The sequence below is a fragment of the Heptranchias perlo genome, chromosome 35, assembly GCF_035084215.1.
Source record: "Heptranchias perlo isolate sHepPer1 chromosome 35, sHepPer1.hap1, whole genome shotgun sequence".
NCBI classification, from domain to species: Eukaryota; Metazoa; Chordata; class Chondrichthyes; order Hexanchiformes; family Hexanchidae; genus Heptranchias; species Heptranchias perlo.
The window spans coordinates 4,376,484-4,397,748 of NC_090359.1; the positions used below are offsets into that span (position 1 = coordinate 4,376,484).

The 21,265-nt window shown below is 46.1% G+C and overlaps 1 non-coding gene across 1 annotated transcript; it reads left to right on the forward strand.

Annotated features, from left to right (window-relative positions):
* Positions 1 to 2,142: 2,142 nt before the first annotated feature.
* trnah-gug (transfer RNA histidin (anticodon GUG)) lies at positions 2,143 to 2,214 on the forward strand. Its single transcript has one exon. It is a non-coding gene; the product is annotated as a tRNA-His (tRNA).
* The last annotated feature ends 19,051 nt before the right edge of the window (positions 2,215 to 21,265 follow it).

The window sequence follows — 21,265 nt, forward strand, 5'->3', positions numbered from 1 at the left end:
TGCAAAATTCATCCACGTGGCTTCGGATTGGACTGAAAACCAGGACTTCTGGATCAATGCAAGAAAGGAACCAACACATCAAACGGTAAATGCTATAATGGTGATGGTGGGATACCAAACTATGTGTGCAGAGCACAGTGGATTAACTGTCCATCACATGGGACACCTCGTCGCATGAACATTGCTCAGAAAGCTTTTTATTTCCTTCTTTCAATGCAAAATCTTGGACTCAAAATCAAAGAGCAAAAAAGCGACCTTTCAATCACCAGTTACTAGATTCTGGGCATTTGTGTTTTGGTTGCGTGGCCGAGCGGTCGAAGGCGCTGGGTTAAAATTTCAATATCTGCGGAAGACGTGGGTTCGAATTCTATCGCTGTCAGAATTTGAGGTGCTGATTATTTTGGCCTTATCACCAAACACCCTGTTTTGCTGAGCAGTGGCCTGCGCGACATTGCTGTGGTTCGACGGCAACTGCAACACCTGACTTGCGTGGCGGTGATCGTGTCCTGGTTCGGACTCTGCATTGTAGTCGCAGTAACTACCGTTCAAATCTGAGTTATTGTAAGGCTTCATTGACCTATTTGATCCTCTGATACATATGTGAATAGAAAGCAGCAAGAAATCAATATTTAGCACATGAAATAAATATTTTTGTTGGTGAAAACCTATTCATTCCGTCAAATCCTAGCACTCTCACATGCCTGTACTTGATGTTCCACAGTTCAAACCCGCCATCTCTGAACCTTCCCTTCCATTCCTCGACTTCGCTATCTCCATTTCCGGCGATAGGCTGTCAACCAATATATATTACAAGCCCACTAGCCCCCACAGCTACCTTGATTACACTTCCTCCCACCCTGCTTCCTGTAAGGACTCTTTTCCCTTCTCCCAGTTTCTCCGTCTCCGTCGCGTCTGTTCTGACGATTCCACCTTTCACACCAGTGCTTCCGATAAATCTTGTTTTTTTTCTCAACAGAGAATTCCCTTCCACTTTAGTTGACTGGACCCTCGACTCTGTCCACCCTATTTCCTGCACTTCTGCCTTTACAACTTACCCTCCCTCCCAGAACCATGATAGGTTCCCCTCGTCCTTACCTCCCACCCCACCAGCCGCCACATTCAACGTTTCATCCTCTGCCATTTCCGCCACGTCCAAGCGCGACGCCACCACCAAAAAACTTCTTTCCCTCCCTCCACTTTCAGCATTCTGAACGGACCGTTACCTCCACGACACCCTGGTCCACACTTCCATCACCCCCAACACCAGCTCTCCTCCCAACGGCACCTTCCCATGCGGGTGCACAAATGCAGCACCTGCCCTTTCACCTCCTCCCTTCCCACTGTCCAGGCCCCAAACACTCCTTCAGATGAAACAGCGATGTATTTGTAATAGCTTTTCTGAACACCTCCGTTCAGTCCACAAGCGTAACCCCGAGCATCCGTTCGCTTGCCATTTTGAGTCCCCGTCTGAATCCCACTCTGACCTCTCTGTCCTCGGCTTCTTACACCGTTCCAATGAAGCTCAACAAAAGCTCGAGAAACAGCACCTCATCTTTCGATTAGGCTCTTTACAACCTACTGAACTCAACATTGATTTCAATAACTTCAGATCATAAACACTGCTCCCATTTTTTTCGGAGAGCAAGTGCTGTTTATGGTTCGAATGTTGCCATTTACAGCGCCTTCAGACCCATCTTTTGTTGCCTTACTTGTCCCATTAACAACCTCCTTGACTTGCACCATCATTCCTTTTGTCATTTAATCACTCCAGCCCTCCACCCTATCAGAGACCTTCCCTTTTGTTCTTTCCTCCACTCCACTTCCTCCCCCATCGTTTTCCTGACTGTGGACTTGCTTAAAAACTGACGAATCTTCAACATTTTCCAGTTCTGACGAAGGGTCATCCACCTTAAACTTTAATTCTGTTTCTCTCTCTACAGACGCTGCCTGACTTGCTGATTATTTGGAGCATTTTCTGTTTTCATTTCCAGCATCGTCAGTATTTTGCTTCGAATATCTCCTTATTTGGCTCGGTGTCAAATTCTTTTCAAAAACGCTCCTGTGAAACGCCTTGGGTCGTTATACTCCGTCAAATGCGCTATTTAAATAGTTCTGGCAGAAACTACACCACTGACGTGTGGCGCCGTGATCGTATAGTGGTCAGTACTCTGCGTTGTGGCCGCAGCAACCTCGGTTCGAATCCGAGTCACGGCATAGTGTACGTTGCTTCTTTTGTTCTCTCCCGCGCTTGCGAAAATAATGCAACAGTATATCAATATTTAATACATGAAAAAAAATAATTGGTGGCGAAAACATATTGATTCCATCAAATCCTCGCACTCTCACATTCCTGTACTTGATGTTCCGCATTTCAAACCCACCTCTTCTCCCCGCTTTGTCTTCCTTCCACAATCGATCGGCCGCCTTTACTTCCCTCCTTCCATTCACTTTCACGATCTCACGCCCTGAGGTTTGCTCTGCTCCGACCGCCGTTTCAATTGGGCACATGTCCCATTCGCACCAATGTTCATTTGTGCCTTGAAACCAGTGGATAAATTTCGAGCTGCGTGACCGCCCGACAGACAAGCATCACGAAAGCAGGGCTGGACCCTGGAAAGACAGCCGCCCGACTGTTCACGAAATTTACTTGGGGAATCTTGTCATCCAGGGGATGCTAACTGAACAACTGGTTTTTGTTTTGATGCTTGTTGGCTCTTTTCTCTTAGCAGTTGAGGTGCGTGAGCGACGGGCAGCGCTGCAGAGCTGCGAATGGCGGATGAAAGGTGAACATTTGTCAAGTTGGGGCGGTGAAGTAAGATCGGAAGTGTTCCGCCTTGATCTCAATAGTTCTGTTGAAACGTGCGATTGAATCGAGTAGAGGATAAATATAAAGAGTGACAGGCCATGAGCGAACGAACATTGAAATTCTCGTGGCGCAGGACGCTGTGTGCGGAAACGGCAGATTTTCGAGCTCGTGTGTGGGAAATTAAAGTGCGATCTTGTTTGAGAAGAGCACAAGAAAGTTGTGCTTGAAGCTGCGCCCAAGAGGCAAGTTGCAGGTTGTCAGGAAAACTGCCATGGTGAAAACTCAAAATTGAACCCAGAAACTGCTGGCAACACTCAGCAGGTCAGGCAGCATCTGTGGAGAGATATTCGCTTTACCAGGTCGTCATTGTGCACTTTGATTAATACTAAAGACCTGTACAAGATAAACAGGTTGCATCTCAACCGGGCTGGGACCAATGTCCTCGCAGGGATGTTACTCTTGACTTATCAGCGAGCGATACCGGCCTTTACTGGGCCTTAGTTTTTAAAATCTATATTGGTGTAATGCATCCAAGATCTCTGACGATACAAAGCCACGTTGGAAAGTAAGCTGTGAGGAGGACACAAAGTGTCTTCAAAGGGATATAGACAGGTTACGTGAGTGGACAAGAAGGTGAAAGATGGAGTATAATGTGGGGAAATGTGAGGTTATTCACTTTGGTAGGAAGAATAGTAAAACAGAATGTTTTGAAAAGGAGAACAACTATTAAATATTTTTGTTCAGAGAAATTTTGGTGTATTGGTACAAGAAACACAGAAAGTTAACATGTAGCTGCAGCAAGCAATCAGGAAGGCAAATGGAATGTTGGCCTTTATTGGAAGGGGTTGGAGTACAAGAGTAAGGAAGTCATGCTGCAATTGTACATGGCTTTGGTGAGACCGCAGCTGGAGTACTGTGTACAGTTTTGGTCTCCTTACCTTAGGAAGGTTAAACTGGCCTTCGAGGCAGTGTAACGAAGGTACACTACATTGATTCCTGGGATGGGAGGGTTGTCCTATTGGGGAGATTGTAGAATGGGCCTATACTTTCTGGAGTTTAGAAGACTGGGAGGTAATCACATTGAAGCCTATAATATTCTGAGCAGACTTGACACGGTAGATGCTGAGAGATTCTTTGCCCTGGCTGGAGAGTCTTTAACGAGGGGCATAGTCTCAGGATAGGGGATCGGCCGTTTATGACTGAGATGAGGAGAAATTTCTTCACTCAGAGGGTTATGAATCTTTGGAATTCTCTACCTCACAGGGATATGGATGCTCAGTCGTTCAGTATATTCAAGACTTATATTGATAGACTTTTGGACTCTAAGGGATTCAAGGGAATTGGGACTGGGCCGGAAAGTAGAAATGAGGTCGAAGATCAGCCATGATCTGTTTGAATGGCAGAGCAGCCTCAACGGGCTGGATGGCCTACTCCTGTTCCTATTTCATATATTCTTATGTTCTTAGAATGTGGAAAAGGGTGCCACAAGGGATAGTTGATGCGACAACCATAGATGCATGTAAGCGAAAACTGGACAAACATATGAGGGAGAAAGGAATAGGGAATATTTTGATAGCACAATAGTCTACATTGAATAAATTTATCAGCTGTCTCCATCTTCTATTATTGCGTCTATAATAGAATTATATTCAATTTAAAGCACAGAAACAGGCCATTCGGACCAAATATTCCTTGACGGTGAACGGGACAAAAAATCAGGCCTCGCAACTGCCAAAGAACATGGCCTCAGTTTTAATTCAGTGCATCCTGGCCCGCGAGGCCAGCTCGAAATGGACGCAGATGCCCTTCAGTGTGTGGAATGACAGCTGATCGGAGCAGAGGATGGTGACATCGTCCATGTTGAGGGAGGCTTTAACCTGAGAGCCTCCACTTCCTGGGATCGTCACCCCCTGATACCTGCGTCCTTCCTGATGGGTGTGGCAAACCGCTTGGTACAACATACGAACGAGATCGCAGTGAAAGGACAGCCCTGCCTAACTCCAGATCTGATCGAAAAGCTCTCTTACTCCCACCGGTTGATTAGGACTGAACTATGGATGTCCGTGTAGAGCAGTTGGATCCAATCACGGATTCCCTCCCCAAAACCCATTTTGGAGAGCACGATAATGTGGATGTGGGATATTATGTCCAAGGCCATCTCCTGATCCAGGCTGATCAGACAGGTGTGCACTCCCCTGTTCTGCAAGTAGGCGATCGTCTCGCTAAGCAGAGCAAGGCTATCAAAACTCTTGCTGCCAGGTACAGTATATGTCTGATCCGGGTGGATCACCCGCTCCAGAGCAAGCTTGAGCCTGTTGGCAATGGCCTGTTACAGAATCTTTTTGTCGACATTTTGCAAGGAAATGCATCGCAAATTTTTGATTTCTTCCCTCTCCCCCTTCTGCTTGAAGATGATGGTGATGGTGCCTTTACTCGTGGACTCTGACATGCTGCCTGCAGGAAGCATAACCCTGAACACTTCCAGTAGGTCTGGGCCTATCCAGTCCCACAGAGCCAACGGCAGTTTCATGCCCGAGCGCCAGTTCAAAATCTGCCCTCGTGATGAGGAGGGGTCGACATATGTCTTCACCGCCTGGAGGTCATTTGGTGGGCGAATCGCCCGCCGTTTATACAAACCGCGGTAATTTCCCTGCTGTTCATTTCAGTGGGAAACATAATGTTCTTGGTCTGTAGCACAATGTGGGTGGTAGCGGATAGGCCGCGCATCGCGCATCGCACCAGGTATTCAGTTCCCTTGACTTCAATGGATCTTGACTGAATAAGAGGAGGGAGTTTCAGCGAGCGATACCGGCCGTCAGACGGGACCGTCCAGGAAGAATTCCTGCCCTATGAGGTTTTAATAACAAGCGGTCAATCCGCACAGCCAGTTTTAAAGCAGGTCGCCAAACCCAAACTTTACCCCAAAGAGTCGACATTTATTCGTTCTGGGAACTCAAATATATAGAAATTCAAGACAATAATTTTTCTGAATTCGAACATTTCCCGTGGAACAAAGGGTTTTGTGTTAACATTGCAGAGAATCCAATGGAAATCCACATTTTGAATTGACACATTCAACATTGCATAAATTACGGATTGGCGTCGGTCATTCAAACATTACCATAGACACTCGCTTTGTTTCATCTTATTCATTTCTCGCCCACCGTGAGAAATATATCTATGAGCGACATATATTTTCATCAGGTTCATCACTAAAAACAAATGGGTTATCATTCGTACAGCTGATTCATACACTCAAAGAGGTCTCTTTTCGGCCTCTGTGAATGATCAATAAATGGATTGAAAATGGTAGGTCAGTTAAAATCGTTTTATTTACCGTATTAACAAACAGCCAAGTGATTTGGAGATTCTAATTACCAATTTAGTGCAGACACCATGTGATAAGTTCAGCACTCACTCTGAACCAAACTGAGAGTTGGTCTGTTTCTTGCTCTGCGATATTGGAAGGAGTGATTGGTTGTGTTTCATAGGTCTGTGTTGTGCTGATGACTGGAGCAGAAAAAAATACCTTTGGGCTGAAATCTAGGCCTGATTCTTTGAGGCCTCATGCGTTTGGGCATTTGAACATCTGCTTTGCTCAGACAGCCTGCCATTGTACTTCTTAGACAACCAAATACATGGAAAGTATAAAATCCTAGAAACTCACAGCACGGAAGGAGGCCAGTCGCCCCATCGTGCCAGTGCCAGCTCTTTGAAGGAGATATCAAATTACTCCCATTCCCGTGCTCTTTATCCATTAGCTCTGTAATTTTTGCCTTTTCAACTATTTATCCAATTCTCCTTTTAAAGTTACGATTGAATCGAGCTCCACCATTCTTTAAGGCAGTGCGTTCCAGGCCATAAAAATTCGCTGTGTAATAAATCTCATTATTTCCCTTCTAGTTCTTTTGCCAATTATCTTAAATCTGCGTCCGTTGGTTGCCGACCCTCCCGCCAGTGGGTGAAGTTTCTCCTTATTTACTCTATCAAATCCCATCATAATTTTGAACACGTCGATTACTTCTACCCTTAACCTTCATTGCTGTAAGCAGAACAATCCCAGGTTCTCGAGTCTCTCTACATAACTAAACCCCATCCCTGATATAATTCTGGTAAATCTCCCCTCCATCCTCTACAAGCCATTAACATCGATAATGAATTATAGCGCCCAAAATTGGACACAATACTTCAGATGAGGCCTGAACAATGATTCATAAACGTTTAACATAACTTCCTTGCTTTTGAACTCTGTTTCTCTATTATCAATCCAAGGAACATTATGCTGTTTTAACGGCTTCACCAACTTTTGCTGACACATTCAAAGATGTTGATGAAAATTATCAGGAACACATTGAGTCAGCACACTCGGCACAGGCCCGGGACTCAACCTCGGCTTTTCTTCCTCCGGGGCTCAGTAGCAACACGTCGTGAGATCAGCTATCTCAATACAGACTGGAGATTGAAAATGTGCACATCCTGCTCTGTGTGGGACTCAGTACCACACCAGTTGAGATCAGCTCACTCAGTACAGGCCGGGATGGCGGAGAGAGACAGAGACACGTGTTCTGATCTGATCCAGGGATGAACGCAGAGGGAAGTGGGTTAGTCCCACTCGCCTGCTCTTTCTCCACAGCCCTGCAATTTTTTACACGTCAAGTATTTATTCAATTCCCTTTTGAAAGCTGGTATTGAACCTGCTTCCACCTCACTTTCAAGGAGTGCATTCCAGATCATAACAACTCGCTGTGTAAAAAAATTCTCTCCTCATCCCCCCCACCACCCGTGACTGTCTTTCAATTTATCTTAAATCTGTGTCCTCTGGATATTAACCCTTCCATCACTGGAAACAATTTCTCCTTACATACTCTGTCAAAACCTTTCATAATTGTGAATACCTCCTTTAAATCGTCCGTTAACTTTCCGGTTGTAGTTTCAGTGCCCTTCCTGCTATTTTTTTTTCAGTTCCCTCTGGTCTAGCGGTTTTCACCCAAGCACCCCGCGTTCGACTCCCGGTGTGGGAATAACGATCTTTTCATCCCAGCCTCCCAATTTGCCTGCGGGTTGTGGCTGCTGCTTCCTCTCTCGCTTCTGTGTCGGCCCCACAATCACACTGAGAAATGAGGCAGACCACAGCTCTGTCAGGGACAGTGCACCAAAAACCCAGTCCCACAAGCTGAAGAGAAGCAAGAAACAATGTGCCTACAGGTCACTCAGCAGCTCATGGCCAAGTGTTCGACGACAATCCTTTTATCACTTACTGTAAAGCCCGAGTCTGAGTGAAATACACACGCATAACATTCTGGAAACATTCAGCGGGTCGGGCCCCATCTGCGGAGTAAACAGACCAATTAACTGAGAGCCTCAATGAGACGAGCAACGAGACACGGCCCCCTGTGAGAAATAAGGAACTTGCATTTGCATAGCATCTTTCACTTCCTCAGGACAACCCAACGCACTTCACGAGAAGTTCAGTCACTCGTCACTATCGTTTTATAAGAGAACGTTGCAGCCAAATTGTGTACAGCAAGATCCCACAAACAGTGATGAGATATTGAGCAGCTCTCCTGTTTGTTGGGTGCTGATGGTTAAGGGAAGAATGTTGTCTAGGACACTGGGTAACTCCCTGCTCTTCATAAATCGGCACGGGACCTTTTACACCTAGGAGCAGAAAGAAGGGACCTCCATTAAACACCTCATTCAAAGGACAGCACCTCTCATGATGCAGCTCCCTCTCGGAACGACACAATCAGTCTGGATCATGTATCCCAGTCCTGGAACGGAAGATGGAACCCCTACCCTTGTAAACACCTGACTGACTCCCTGGTGTTACTCTCACTCTTGACTCGTCATGAAACAGATTGTGCCACTCCCAGAGTAACGGTTGACCGCAGCCTCAGCCCTGGGTCCCAATCTGCACCAGAACCGCAGCCTGTTACCGCTCATAGAAAGTGGCGTGGGATTCCTGAGTTAATTCTGTGATGTGCATTGGGGGAGTGGAACTACATGCATTGATCTTGCACAGACCCGGTAAGGACTCGATGGGCCAAATGGCCTCCTTTCGTACTGTAACCTTTCTATGATTCCATGTGGGTGGAGAGGGATACAAGGTGATCAGAGATGGCATTAATCATGATTGACACGGTCGGGAGTAGAGAGGTCACGTGAGATGGCAATGTCGATGGTTTGGCCATGAATTGGGGTAGGGGCGTTTCTATGCAGGGAGCAATTAAGGGAGGATTAAGTATCACATAATAGACTTGTTAGCCAAATTGAAGCCCATGGGATTAAACAGACAATGACAGCGTGGATACAAATTTGGCGAAGGAGCAGAAAACACAAAGTATTGGTGAACGGTTGTTTTTCAGACTGCAGGCAAGTATACAGCGGTGTCCCCCAGGGCTCGGTGATAGGACCACTGCTCTTTTTGATATATATTAATGACTTGGACTTGGGAGTACAAGGTATAATTTCAAAGTTTGCAGATGACACGAAGCTCGAAAATGTAATAAACAATGTGGAGGATAGTAACAGACTTCAGGAAGACAGACTGGTGAATTGGGCAGAAACATGGCAGAAGAAATTTAATGCAGAGAATCGTGAAGTGATACATTACAGTAGAAGAATGAGGAGAGGCAATATAAACTAAATGGTACAATTTTAAATGGAGTGCAGGAATAGAGACAACTGGGGGTATATGTATAAGTCTTTGAAGGTGGCAGAATGAGTTGAGAAGGCTGTTAATAAAGCAAATGGGGCCCTAGGCTTTATTAGTTGAGGCATAGAAGTAAATAGCAAGGAATTGACACTAAACATTTTATAAATCACTGGTTAGGCCTCAGCGAGAGCATTGTGTTCAACTCTGGGTACCAAACATTAGGAAGGATGTCAAGGCCTTAGAGAGGGTGCAGAGGAGATTTACTAGAATGGTGCCAGGGATGAGGGTCTTCAGTTATGTCGAGAGACTGATTAAGGTTCCATCTGAACCGCCCCATCATGCTCTCCCAGGACAGGTACAGCACGGGTTATATGCAGAATGGTGTTCCCTCTACACTGTCAAATCAAACACTCCCAGGGCAGGTACAACACGGGTTTGATACACACTAATGATTCCTCTGCTCTGTGCAGTTTAGATCTCCCCTCAGATTTCAGAAAAAAATTGCTTTGCTGGGCAGTCTGCTGGTGTCTCTCTGTTTCCCTGTACACGGTGACACCGCTCTCTACCTCCCTCTGCTGGTGTCTCTCTGTATCTCTGTGCTCAGTTGCACCGCTCTCAACCAACCTCTGCTGGTGTCGCACTGTATCTCTGCACTCAGTTACACCGCTCGGTCTGTCCCCGCAGCTCCGTCGGGAGTTTGATGATTTTGAAATGAAGACTTTTTCCTGTGTGACTGGTGAAGTTTTGATCAGTGAAATGTTTGTGAAAGAGAAGGATTGAGAGCTTTAGTGTGGGACAGAAGTGATGTTGTTTAACGGAGAAGCCACATGATGCCATTAATTGAACAGCGATTCCCTTGGTGTAGCGGTTATCACGTTTGCCTCACACACCAAAAGTCCCCCGTATGATCCCGGGCGAGAATACTTTTTGGGCATTTGTTCCAACCGAATCTCCAGGGTGAGTTTCTTTTCCTGTGAGAAGGAGGCGATAATTGGCTTTTCCTGTTAATTTTGGCAACGGCTGCACCACATCCCTTCGGGGAAGAAGCGATTTGGGAGAAGGGAAGATGGAAGAATGTGTCCGTGAACCTGATTAAAAGAGGAAAAATACAAAATAATATTAGGATGTCATCAGCTGAAAATTAACATTGCCTGAGCTCCGAAATCTGAGCGGGTCCCATTCCCCCAGAGTGAGGAATGATCGGAAGGGGAAATTCCACCCAGTTTATATTTTCGTTCAAGGTGATGTCACAAAGTCCAATTTCGATTGGAGCCGAAATAGTTGAGTTTGGAGAGCGTGAGTTTGAAGATCTAAAGGTCTCTGGGTTTGATTCTGTGTTCGGGAATTTTTGGCTGCTTTGTTCTCGTTGTTTGGGTCGATTCTCGCATTCATTTACATTGATTTGTTTTACCGGAGCAGAAAGGTTGTGGAAGAAATAGACAGGTATCAAAAATGGCAAATATTGAAAGCGTCTTTATTGAGCTATTATTTCTCGTTCCTCTTCTGCATTTTTCTCTGGAATTTGTATTCCTCGGTGCCGGGAGACCATTTGATTTGAGGCATTTGTCCTGAACTGATGTCTTTTCCACAACTCGGGGCGGTCAGTCCAGCTCTGTCTGTTACTACTTGTGACCATGAACGGGAACAGGCCGCGAGTTAAACGTTTATCAGCAAATCGACAGAGAGGTAACAGAACGGGAATCAAACGCATTGCGCATGATTTTATCGGGGAGGGGGGCTCATGGGAGGCGGTCAGGGGTCATGGGTGGGTCAGTCATCGGAGCGAGTTCTCAGTCATCGGGGGTCGGGGTCATCGCGGTGGTCACAGATAACGGGGTTCGTAGCTCCTGCAGGGGTGTCAGAGTTTTTGAGGGGGTCGGCCGATCGCCTGTGTGGGAGCATGGCAGGTAGGCTTGTTGGGTCTGGCGGAAGCACTCCTGCTCCTCCGGGCCCACAAGCTGTGCAATAAAGGCACTTACCTGCTGTTTCGGGCTTTCTCACCTCCTCTCATGTGGTGTGAAGGAGAAGGTCCAGGAATCACGGCCCCCAGGAGCTGAAAATAAAAAAGCTGTGAAAATGGAGGCCTGCAGCCTCCTTCAAAGCTTTCACTGACCGACACGCCTCGGTTTAAACCAGAAGTGGACTGATTGGTATCGGGTTTTAGTTAATTTTACTATTTTACCCTGAGGCAATGGATACAGTCGGCTTATCAACAGGGCTGAGTCCCTGCCCGCTGCACTCTGTGTCTGTCTGTCTCCCGGTATATCAGTCTGATTAAGTCTCTGCTTTATTCTCAGGCATCCATGTTCAAGATGCTGAGCGCTGAAATTGACTTTCTCCCCCGCTGCTTCCCACTGCCTTTTGGACATTTGTGTGGAGGGCCTCTTGCTCCCCCCAACCCCCTCTGCGGATATCGGATGTCCCCCCTTCTGTCCACCAATTGCACCAAGGGTCTCGAGTGCATCTTCAGAGAATCTTGTTGCATGCTCTCTTGCAGGCCTGGTAAGAATACAGATCGGCAGATTGGTGAGGTCAGGCGTGCAGATTGGAAGATGTGGGATTTAGTTGTGCGCAACCTTTATTCAATGTTTTAACACAACTCATCAATGTGTAAACAAAGGGATGGGACCTGCATCTATGTTTTACGTGTGCGATGTCTGATCTCCATTCAGACTCCTTGCACACAGTAGACTGTTATTTTCATCAAAACAACAGGTACCAGCAGCCTTTTGGAGATTTCCAAGAAACATTCTTCCTTTATGAGATTCAGCTTCCTGCTGGTGGTGGAAAGTGTGAATTGCATTGATTCCCGGTGCAAGGCCCGGAAAGGAACGCTGATTGCAGGTGAGTCCTGGAGTCGGCCGAAACTTGCAGCCTGCCTGCGCAGGGCTCATTGGGCGTTGGGTAATAGCACATCACGATACCCCCGCCCAAAACCGAACCCGATCCTATTTTTCCACCGAGGTTTTTTATTCCCGCTGTGTTATCTCTCTGGCAGTTTGCAGATAAATGTTTAACTCGCGGCCTGTTCCCGTTCATGGTCACAAGCAGTAACAAACAGACAGAGCGCGTCTGACCGCCCTGAGGTATGGAAAAGGCATCAGTTCAGGACAAATGCATCAAATCAAAAGTTCATTGGGCACCGAGAGAAACAAAAACCAGTGAGAAAGGCAGAAGGAAATAGAGAAATAAAAGGTAAATACAGACGGCATCCTTGATGTCTCTCTATTCCATCCACAACCGTTCAGTGTCGGGTGTAAATGTCAGTGTAAGTAAATGTTCGAGAAGCGGCCCAAAGAAGAAGAAATAAAATAACTCAAAATTGCCAAAACCCAGAATCGAACCAAGAATATTTAGATTTTCAATTCAACGCTCTCCCAAGTGAGCTATTTCGGCCCCAGTGCATCAACGGATTTTGTTCATCCTCTTGGAATAAATTTTAACCCAGGGTGGAATTGCACCTCCCGCTCATTCCTCACTTCGGGAGAATGAGACCGACCATCAAAGCGAGATTTTCTGATAATGTCGTTGAATCTCATTTATATTAAACATTCCTTCAACTCTCTGCCGGCGGGATTCAGACCTGGGGTTCGCGATGAAGCAGCTTCCCCTCAATTCGCAGCTTTATAAGTGAATCGACCAACAAACGCTCGACAGAGTTCAGGTTATATTAATAATAAAAACATAAATTGCGGGAAACACTCAGCAGGTCAGGCAGCATCTGTGGAGAGAGCAACATCCTTTCAGTTCGATGACCATTCATCAGAACTCTGTCCACAGATGCTGACTGACCTGCTGAGTATTTCCAGCATTTTCTGTTTTTCCTTCAGATTTCCAACATCTGCAATATTTTGCTTTTGTTTTACAGCTTGTATTAATGTTCTCCTGATGATATCTTAATATTATCTTATTTTTGGGCCACTTTAATCTGGTTCATGGATCGATTCTTCCATCATCCCTTCTCCCACGTCGCTTCTCTCTCTCATTCATTCTTTCCTTCTTTCAATCCAGAATAGGGCGGGAATCAGAGCTCACAAAACCGCCCCCCCCCCCACACGCCCACCCCCGACCAAATCTTCCGCACACAGACCCCCATTTTTATACGTTCATGGAATGTGGGCTTCGCTGGCGAGGCCGGCATTTATTGCCCATCCCTAATTGCTCTTGAGAAGGTGGTGGTGAGCCGCCTTCTTGAACCGCTGCAGTCCGTGTGGTGAAGGTTCTCCCACAGTGCTGTTAAGAATGGAGTTCCAGGATTTTAACCCAGCGACGAGAAAGGAACGGCGATGTATTTCCAATTCGGGATGGTATGTGACTTGAAGGGGAACGTGCAGGTGGTGTTGCTCCAATGTACCTGCTGCTCTTGTCCTTCTCGATAGTAGAGGTCGCAGGTTTGGGTGTTGCTGTTGAAGAAGCCTTGGCGAGTTGCTGCAGTGCATCCTGTGGATGGTACACACTGCAGCCACTGTGCGCCGGTGGTGAAGGGAGTTAATGTTTCGGGTGGAGGATGGGGTGCCAATCAAGCGGGCTGCGTTGTTCTGGATGGTGTCAAGCTTTTCGAACGTTGAAGGAGCTGCACTCATCCAGGCAAGTGGACAGTGTTCCATCACACTCCTGACTTGTGCCTTGTAGATGGTGGAAAGGCTTTGGGGAGTCAGGAGGTGAGTCACTCGACGCAGAATACCCAGCCTCTGACCTGCCCTTGCAGCCACAGTTTTATGCGGCTTGTACAGTTCAGTTTCTGGTGAATGGTGACCACCAGGAATATTGATGGTGGAGGATTCGGCAATGGTAATGCCGTTGAATGTCAAGGGGAGGTGGTTAGACTCTCTCTTGTTGGAGATGGTCATTGCTTGACACTTATAGAATCATAGAATTATAGAAGTTACAACATGGAAACAGGCCCTTCGGCCCAACATGTCCATGTCGCCCAGTTTATACCACTAAGCTAGTCCCAATTGCCCATATCCCTCTATACTCATCTTACCCATGTAACTGTCCAAATGATTTTTAAAGGACAAAATTTTACCCGCCTCTACTACTGCCTCTGGCAGCTCGTTCCAGACACTCACCATCTTTGAGTGAAAAAATTGCCCCTCTGGACCCTTTTGTATCTCTCCCCTCTCACCTTAAATCTATGCCCCCTCGTTATAGATTCCCCTAACTTTGGGAAAAGATTTTGACTATCTACCTTATCTATGCCCCTCATTATTTTATAGACTTCTATAAATCACCCCTTAACCTCCTACTCTCCAGGGAAAAAAGTCCCAGTCTATCTAACCTCTCCCTATAAGTCAAAACATCAAGCCCCTGTAGCATCCGAGTAAATCTTTTCTGCACTCTATCTAGTTTAATAATATCCTTTCTATAATAGGGTGACCAGAACTGTACACAGTATTCCAAGTGTGGCCTTACAAATGTCTTGTACAACTTCAACAAGACATCCCAACTCCTGTATTCAATGTTGTGACCAATGAAACCAAGCATTTCGAATGCCTTCTTCACCACCCTATCCACCTGTGACTCCACTTTCAAGGAGCTATGAACCTGTACTCCGAGATCTCTTTGTTCTATAACTCTCCCCAACGCCCTACCATTAACGGAGTAGGTCCTGGCCCGATTCGATCTCCCAAAATGCATCACCTCACATTTATCTAAATTAAACTCCATCTGCCATTCATCGGCCCACTGGCCCAATTTATCAAGATCCCGTTGCAATCCTAGATAACCTTCTTCACTGTCCACAATGCCACCAATCTTGGTGTCATCTGCAAGCTTATAACCATGCCTCCTAAATTCTCATCCAAATCATTAATAGAAATAATAGCGGACCAAGCACCGATCCCTGAGGCACACCGCTGGTCACAGGCCTCCAGTTTGAAAAACAACCCTCCGACTTCAAGCCAATTTTGCATCCAATTGGCTGCCTCACTTTGGATCCCTCAAATGCTGATTGGAGAAGGATTCGAACCCACGCCCCCGCAAAAATTAAAACCTGAATCCAGCGTCTTAAACCGCTCGACCATACTACCACCTAGAATTAGCAATCACTTGTCTGGCACGAATGTTACTTGCCACTTACCAGCCCAAGCCTGGATGTTGTCCAGGTCTTGCTGCATGTGGGCACGGACTGTTTCATTATTTGAGGGGTTGCGAATGGAAATGAACATTGTGCAATCATCAGCGAACAACCCCATTTCTGACCTTATGATGGAGGCAAGGTTATTGAAGAATCAGCTGAAGATGCTTGTGTCCAGGACACTGGCCTGAGGAACTCATGCAGCAATGTCCTGGGGCTGCGATGATTGGCCTCCAACAACCGCTATCATCTTGTTCGGTATGACTCCAGCCACTGGAGAGTTTTCCCCGTGATTCCCATTGACTTAAATTTTACTCAGGCTCCTTGGTGCCAAACTCGGTCAAATGCTGCCTTGATTGAAGTGTACAAAATTATGAGGGGCACAGATAGGATGGATACTAAGGAGCTTTTTCCATTTGTTGGGGGTTCGATAACAAGGGGACATAGATTCAAGGTAAAAGGCGGGAGGTTTAGAGGGGATTTGAGAAAGAACTTTTTCACCCAGAGGGTGGTTGGAGTCTGGAACTCACTGCCTGAAAGGGTTGTGGAGGCAGGAACCCTCACAACATTCAAGAAGCATTTGGATGAGCACTTGAAATGCCATAGCATACAAGGCTACGGACCAAATGCTGGAATATGGGATTAGAGTAGACAGGGCTGATGGCCGGCGCGGACACGATGGGCCGAAGGGCCTCTATCCGTGCTGTATGACTCTATGACTCTATGAATTTACCTCTGGAATTCATGTCTTTTTTCCATGTTTGGACCAAGGCTGTAATGAAGTCTGGAGCCGAGTGGTCCTGGCGGAACCCAAACTGAGCATCGGTGAACAGGTTATTGGAGAGTAAGTGCCGGGAAAAAAGTTGTGGTTGCACCCAGATTTGGGCTCGGATCGCTCGATTCAGTGTTCAGAGTACTCACCATTGCATCATGGAATCCGATGATTTCTTCAGCCAGCAGCCACCATTCAAAGACACTTGGCTCTTTTCCCAGCACGGCCATGTCGCTGCATTACTGACCTCTCGAGGCTGTTGCCAACCCTCTCCCATCAGCAAAACTGCAAGCAATGGACAATTCCAAACTGCCATCTTGACCCGGCCCTTTGCCACTCACACGTTCAGCTTCCACTCCTTCTCCTCTGCTAAGCTTCGATGCTCAGCCAATCACACAGCGACAAGTCAAACCTGTCTCTTCCATCGTCACTGCTTCTGTTTCACTCTGCTCAGCGCAGCTCCGATGACATCTTGCCGGATAATCTGTGAATAAATATTGCAAGGCACTGATGCATGAAGATTGGCGTAAAACAAAATGGAAACTTTGTCCGAGGACACGATCCAAGCAATTCCTGCATTTCAAGAGACAGTGCTTTGAATTTCGACATGTTTGCTTGCTGAATGCAGATTGCAAAGAAAAATTCAGCAAACACCATTCTTTGGTGCAGTGAAGCGCAGCGTTGCACAAAAAGCAACTTTCTCTTCTGAAGATTTGGGAAAGCAAAAAACAGGCTGAGCTTCCAGACTGATGGAAATGTTACAGAACGGAAAGAGGCCATTCAGCCAATCGAGCCCTGACGGCTCGATGCAAAAGCAATCCAGCCAATCCAACTCCCTCGACCGATCCCAGGAGCCCTGCACATGCTTTCCTTTCAAGTATTTATGCAGTTCCCTTTTGAAAGCCACGATTGATTCTGCTTCACCACGACCCCTGGCAGTGCATTCCAGATCCTAACCACTCACTGTGTAAAAAAGGTTTTCCCTCATGTCACCTTTGGTTCTTTTGCCAGTCACCTTAAATCTATTTCCTCTGGTTCTTGATCCTTCTGGCATAAGGAACAGTTTCTTTCGATCTATTCTGTCAACACCCCTCATGATTTCAAGTAAATCTGTCATATCTCCTCTCAATCTTCTCTGTTCCAAGAAGAACAAACCCAGCATCTCCAGGCTATCCACGGAACTAAAGTCCCTCATCCCTGGAATCATGCTAGTTTATCTTTTCTGCACCCTCTCTAAAATCTTCACATCTTTCGTGAAGTGCGGTGCCCAGAACTGGACCTAATGCTCCAGTTGTGGTCGAACTAGTGTTTTATAAACCTTCATCATAGCCTCCTTGCTTTTGTACTCTATGCCTCAAAATATAAAGCCCAGCATCCCATATGATTTGTTGACCGCTTTCTCAACCTACCTCGTCACATTCAACGGTTTGTGCACATATACCCCCAGACCTCTCCGTCCATCGACACATTTTAGAATTGTGAGCTTTAGTTTATATTGATTCTCCTCGCTCTTCCTACCGAGATGTATCACCTTGCATTTTTCTGCGATAAATTTCGATATCCTCTTGAAGTCTATCACTATACTCCTCAATGTTCACGATACTTCCAAGGTTTGCGTCATCTGCAAATTTGGAAATTGTGCCCTGTACACCCAAGTCCAAGTCATTAATAAATATCAAATAGGGCAGTGGTGCGAGCACCGAACTGTGGGGAACATTACAGTACAGCTCCCTCCAATCCCCAAAACAACCGTTCATCACTCCTCTCTGGTTCCTGTTACTGAGGCAATTTTCGAAACATGTTGTTGTTGCTCCTTTTATCCTTTGTGCAGCAATCTTGATGACAAGGCTATTAGAAGGCACTTTATCAAACGCCTTTTGAAAGTTTACAGACACCACATCAATCGCATTGCCCTCAGCAACCCTCTCCGTTACCTCATCAAAAACTCCATCAAGTTAGTTCAATACGATTTGCCTTTAACAAAAGGCCAAATTAATACAAGGAGCTCGAACCTCATTGATTGAGGCTGCGAACTTCCCACGAAGAGGGATGGGATTCCAGGTGCCTTTTATTTGTTTCCCAAAAAGTTGCAAACGAAAGGGACAAAAGTTGAGGTTCCACCGAGATTTGAACTCGGATCGCTGGATTTAAAGTCCAGCGGGCTCACCGTTACACCATGGAACCCATTCATTAAAATATGCGGCCCCCTTCCCTTCAAAGATACTGGGCTCCTTTATCAGCATCGCCATGGCGCTGCATCAGTGACTGCACGAGGCGACTGGCAAACGTCTGCCATCAGCAAAACTGCAAGCACTGGTCAATCCCAAACTGCCACTTTGGCCTTTTCTCATCCATACTTCCCCACTTTCCCCTCTGATAAATAGAGATGCTTAGCCAATCACACAGCTGCTGTCAAATCCATCGCTTCCAACGTTGAGGCTTCTGTTTCACACTGCTCAGCGCAGCTCGTCTTGTTGGATAATCAGTGCATTAACATTGCAAGGCACTGATGCATGAAGTTCGGGGTGAAAAGAAAAGAGCTCGATCCTCATTGATGAAAGCTGCGAACTCCCCACCAACAGGGATTAGATTCCAAGTGATTTTAACTTGTTTGCCTTCAATTTGCAAACGAATAGAACAAAATACGAAGGTTAATCGAGATTTGAATTTGGATCGCTGTAATCCAAGTCCAGAATACTTATTATTGCACTGTGTGAACCAACTGACTACTTCAGCTGGCACCCACCAGTCAAAGACACTTGGCTGTTTTATTAGCACTGCCATAATGCCACATCACTGACACCTCGAGGCGACCGACAAACCTCTCCCAATCTCAAAACTGCAACATCTTGACAAGAAAATGTCAACATTGCCCGAGGACATGATCCAAGCAATTCTTGCACTTCAAGGAACAATGCTTTTGATTTCTGCATGCTTGATTGCTGAATGCAGATTACAAAGAAAAGTTCTGCAAACACCATTCTCTGGTGCAGTGAAACTCAGCATTCAACAAAATACAGCTTTCTCTTCTGTTGATTTGGGAAAGCAAAAGTCCGGTTGAGCTTCTGAACTGAAACCGATCGAAGCAAGTGGATCCTCATTGATTGATAGCGACTTCCCACCAGCAGGGGGTGGATTCCCGCTGCATTTTGTTTTTTTGCCCTGCAGTTGCAAACGAATGGGACAAAAACAAATCAGGTTGCACGGAGATTCGAACTCGGATCGCTAGATTCAGAGTCTAGAGTGCTCACCATTACACCATGGAACCCATTTGTTAACAAATGTCGCACCCTCCATCAAAAGACATTTGGCTCTTTTCTAAGCACGGCCACGTCGCTGCATCACTGACTTCTCGAGGCTGTTGCCACACCGCTCCCATCAGCAAAACTACAAGAACTTGACAATTCCAAACTGCCACTTTGACTTGACCCTTTCTCATCTCTTCCTTCAGCTTCCAACCTTTTCCTTCTGCTTAGTATCGATGTTCAGCCAATCACACAGCAGCGAGTCAAACCTATCGCTTCCCTCGTCACTGCTTCTCTTTCAATCTGCTCAGCGCAGCTCCGATGACAGTCGTGCCGGATAATCTGTGAATAAATATTGCAAGGCACTGATGCATGAAGATTGGCCTAAAACAAAATGTAAACTTTGTGCGAGGGCACGATCCAAGCAATGCCTGCATTTCAAGAGACAGTGCTTTGAATTTCTGCATGTTTGCCTGCTGAATGCAGATTGCAAAGAAAAATTCAGCAAACACCATTTTTGATGCAGTGAAGCGCAGCGTTGCACATAAAGCAACTTTGTCTTCTGAAGATTTAGGAAAGCAAAAGACAGGCTGAGCTTATGGACTCATAGAAAGGTTACAGCACGGAAGTAGGCCGTTCGGCCCTTCGAGTCCTGACAGCTCTATGCAACAGCAATCCAGCCAATCCCACTCCCTCGCCCTATCCCCGTAGCCCTCGGCATGTTTTCCTTTAAAGTATTTTTCAGTTCCCTCTTGAAAGCCACGATTGAATCTGCCTCCACCACGACCCCTGGCATTGCATTGCATTTCCTAACCACTCACTGTGTAAAAAAGGTTTTTCCTCAAGTCACTTTTGATTCTTTTGCCAGTCACCTTAAATCTATGTCCTCTGGTTCTTGACCTTTCCGCCAATAGGAACAGTTTGTCTACATTTATTCTGTCAATACCCCTCATGAGCTTAAATAGCTCTATCAAATCTCCTCTCAATCTTCTCTCTTCCAAGAAGAACATGCCCAGCTTCTCCAGTCTATCCACGCCACAAAATTCCCTCATCCCTGGAATCATTCTCGTTCATCTTTTCTGCACCCTCTCTTGGACCTTCGCATTTTTCCTAAAGTGCGGTGCCCAGATCTGGACACAATACTCCAGCTGTGGTCGAACTAATGTTTTATAAAGGATCATCATGAATTCCGTGCTTTAGTGTTCTATGCCTGTATTTATAAAGCCCAGGATCCCGCATGCTTTTTGAACCGCATTCTCAACCAGCCTCGCTACATTCAACGGTTTGTGCACTTTTCCCCCATATCTCTCTGCTCCTGTACCCTTTTCGAATTGAGCTCTCTTATTTACATTGCTTCTCCTCGTTCTTCCGACCACTGAGATGTATCACCTTGCATTTTGCTGCGTTCAATTTATATATCCTCTTGAAGTCTATCACTATCCTCCTCACTGTTCACTATAATTCCAAGGTTTGTGTCATCTTGAAATTAGGAAATTGTTCCCTGGACACCCAAGTACAAGTCATTAATAAATATCAAAAAGGGCAGTGGTGCGAGTACCGACCTGTGGGGCACATTACTGGACACCTCCCTCCAATCCGAAAAACAACCGTTCATCACTCCTCTCTGGTTCCTGTTACTGAGGCAATTTTGTATCCATATTGCTACTGCTCCTTTTATTCTATGGGTATCAATCTTGATGACAAGGCT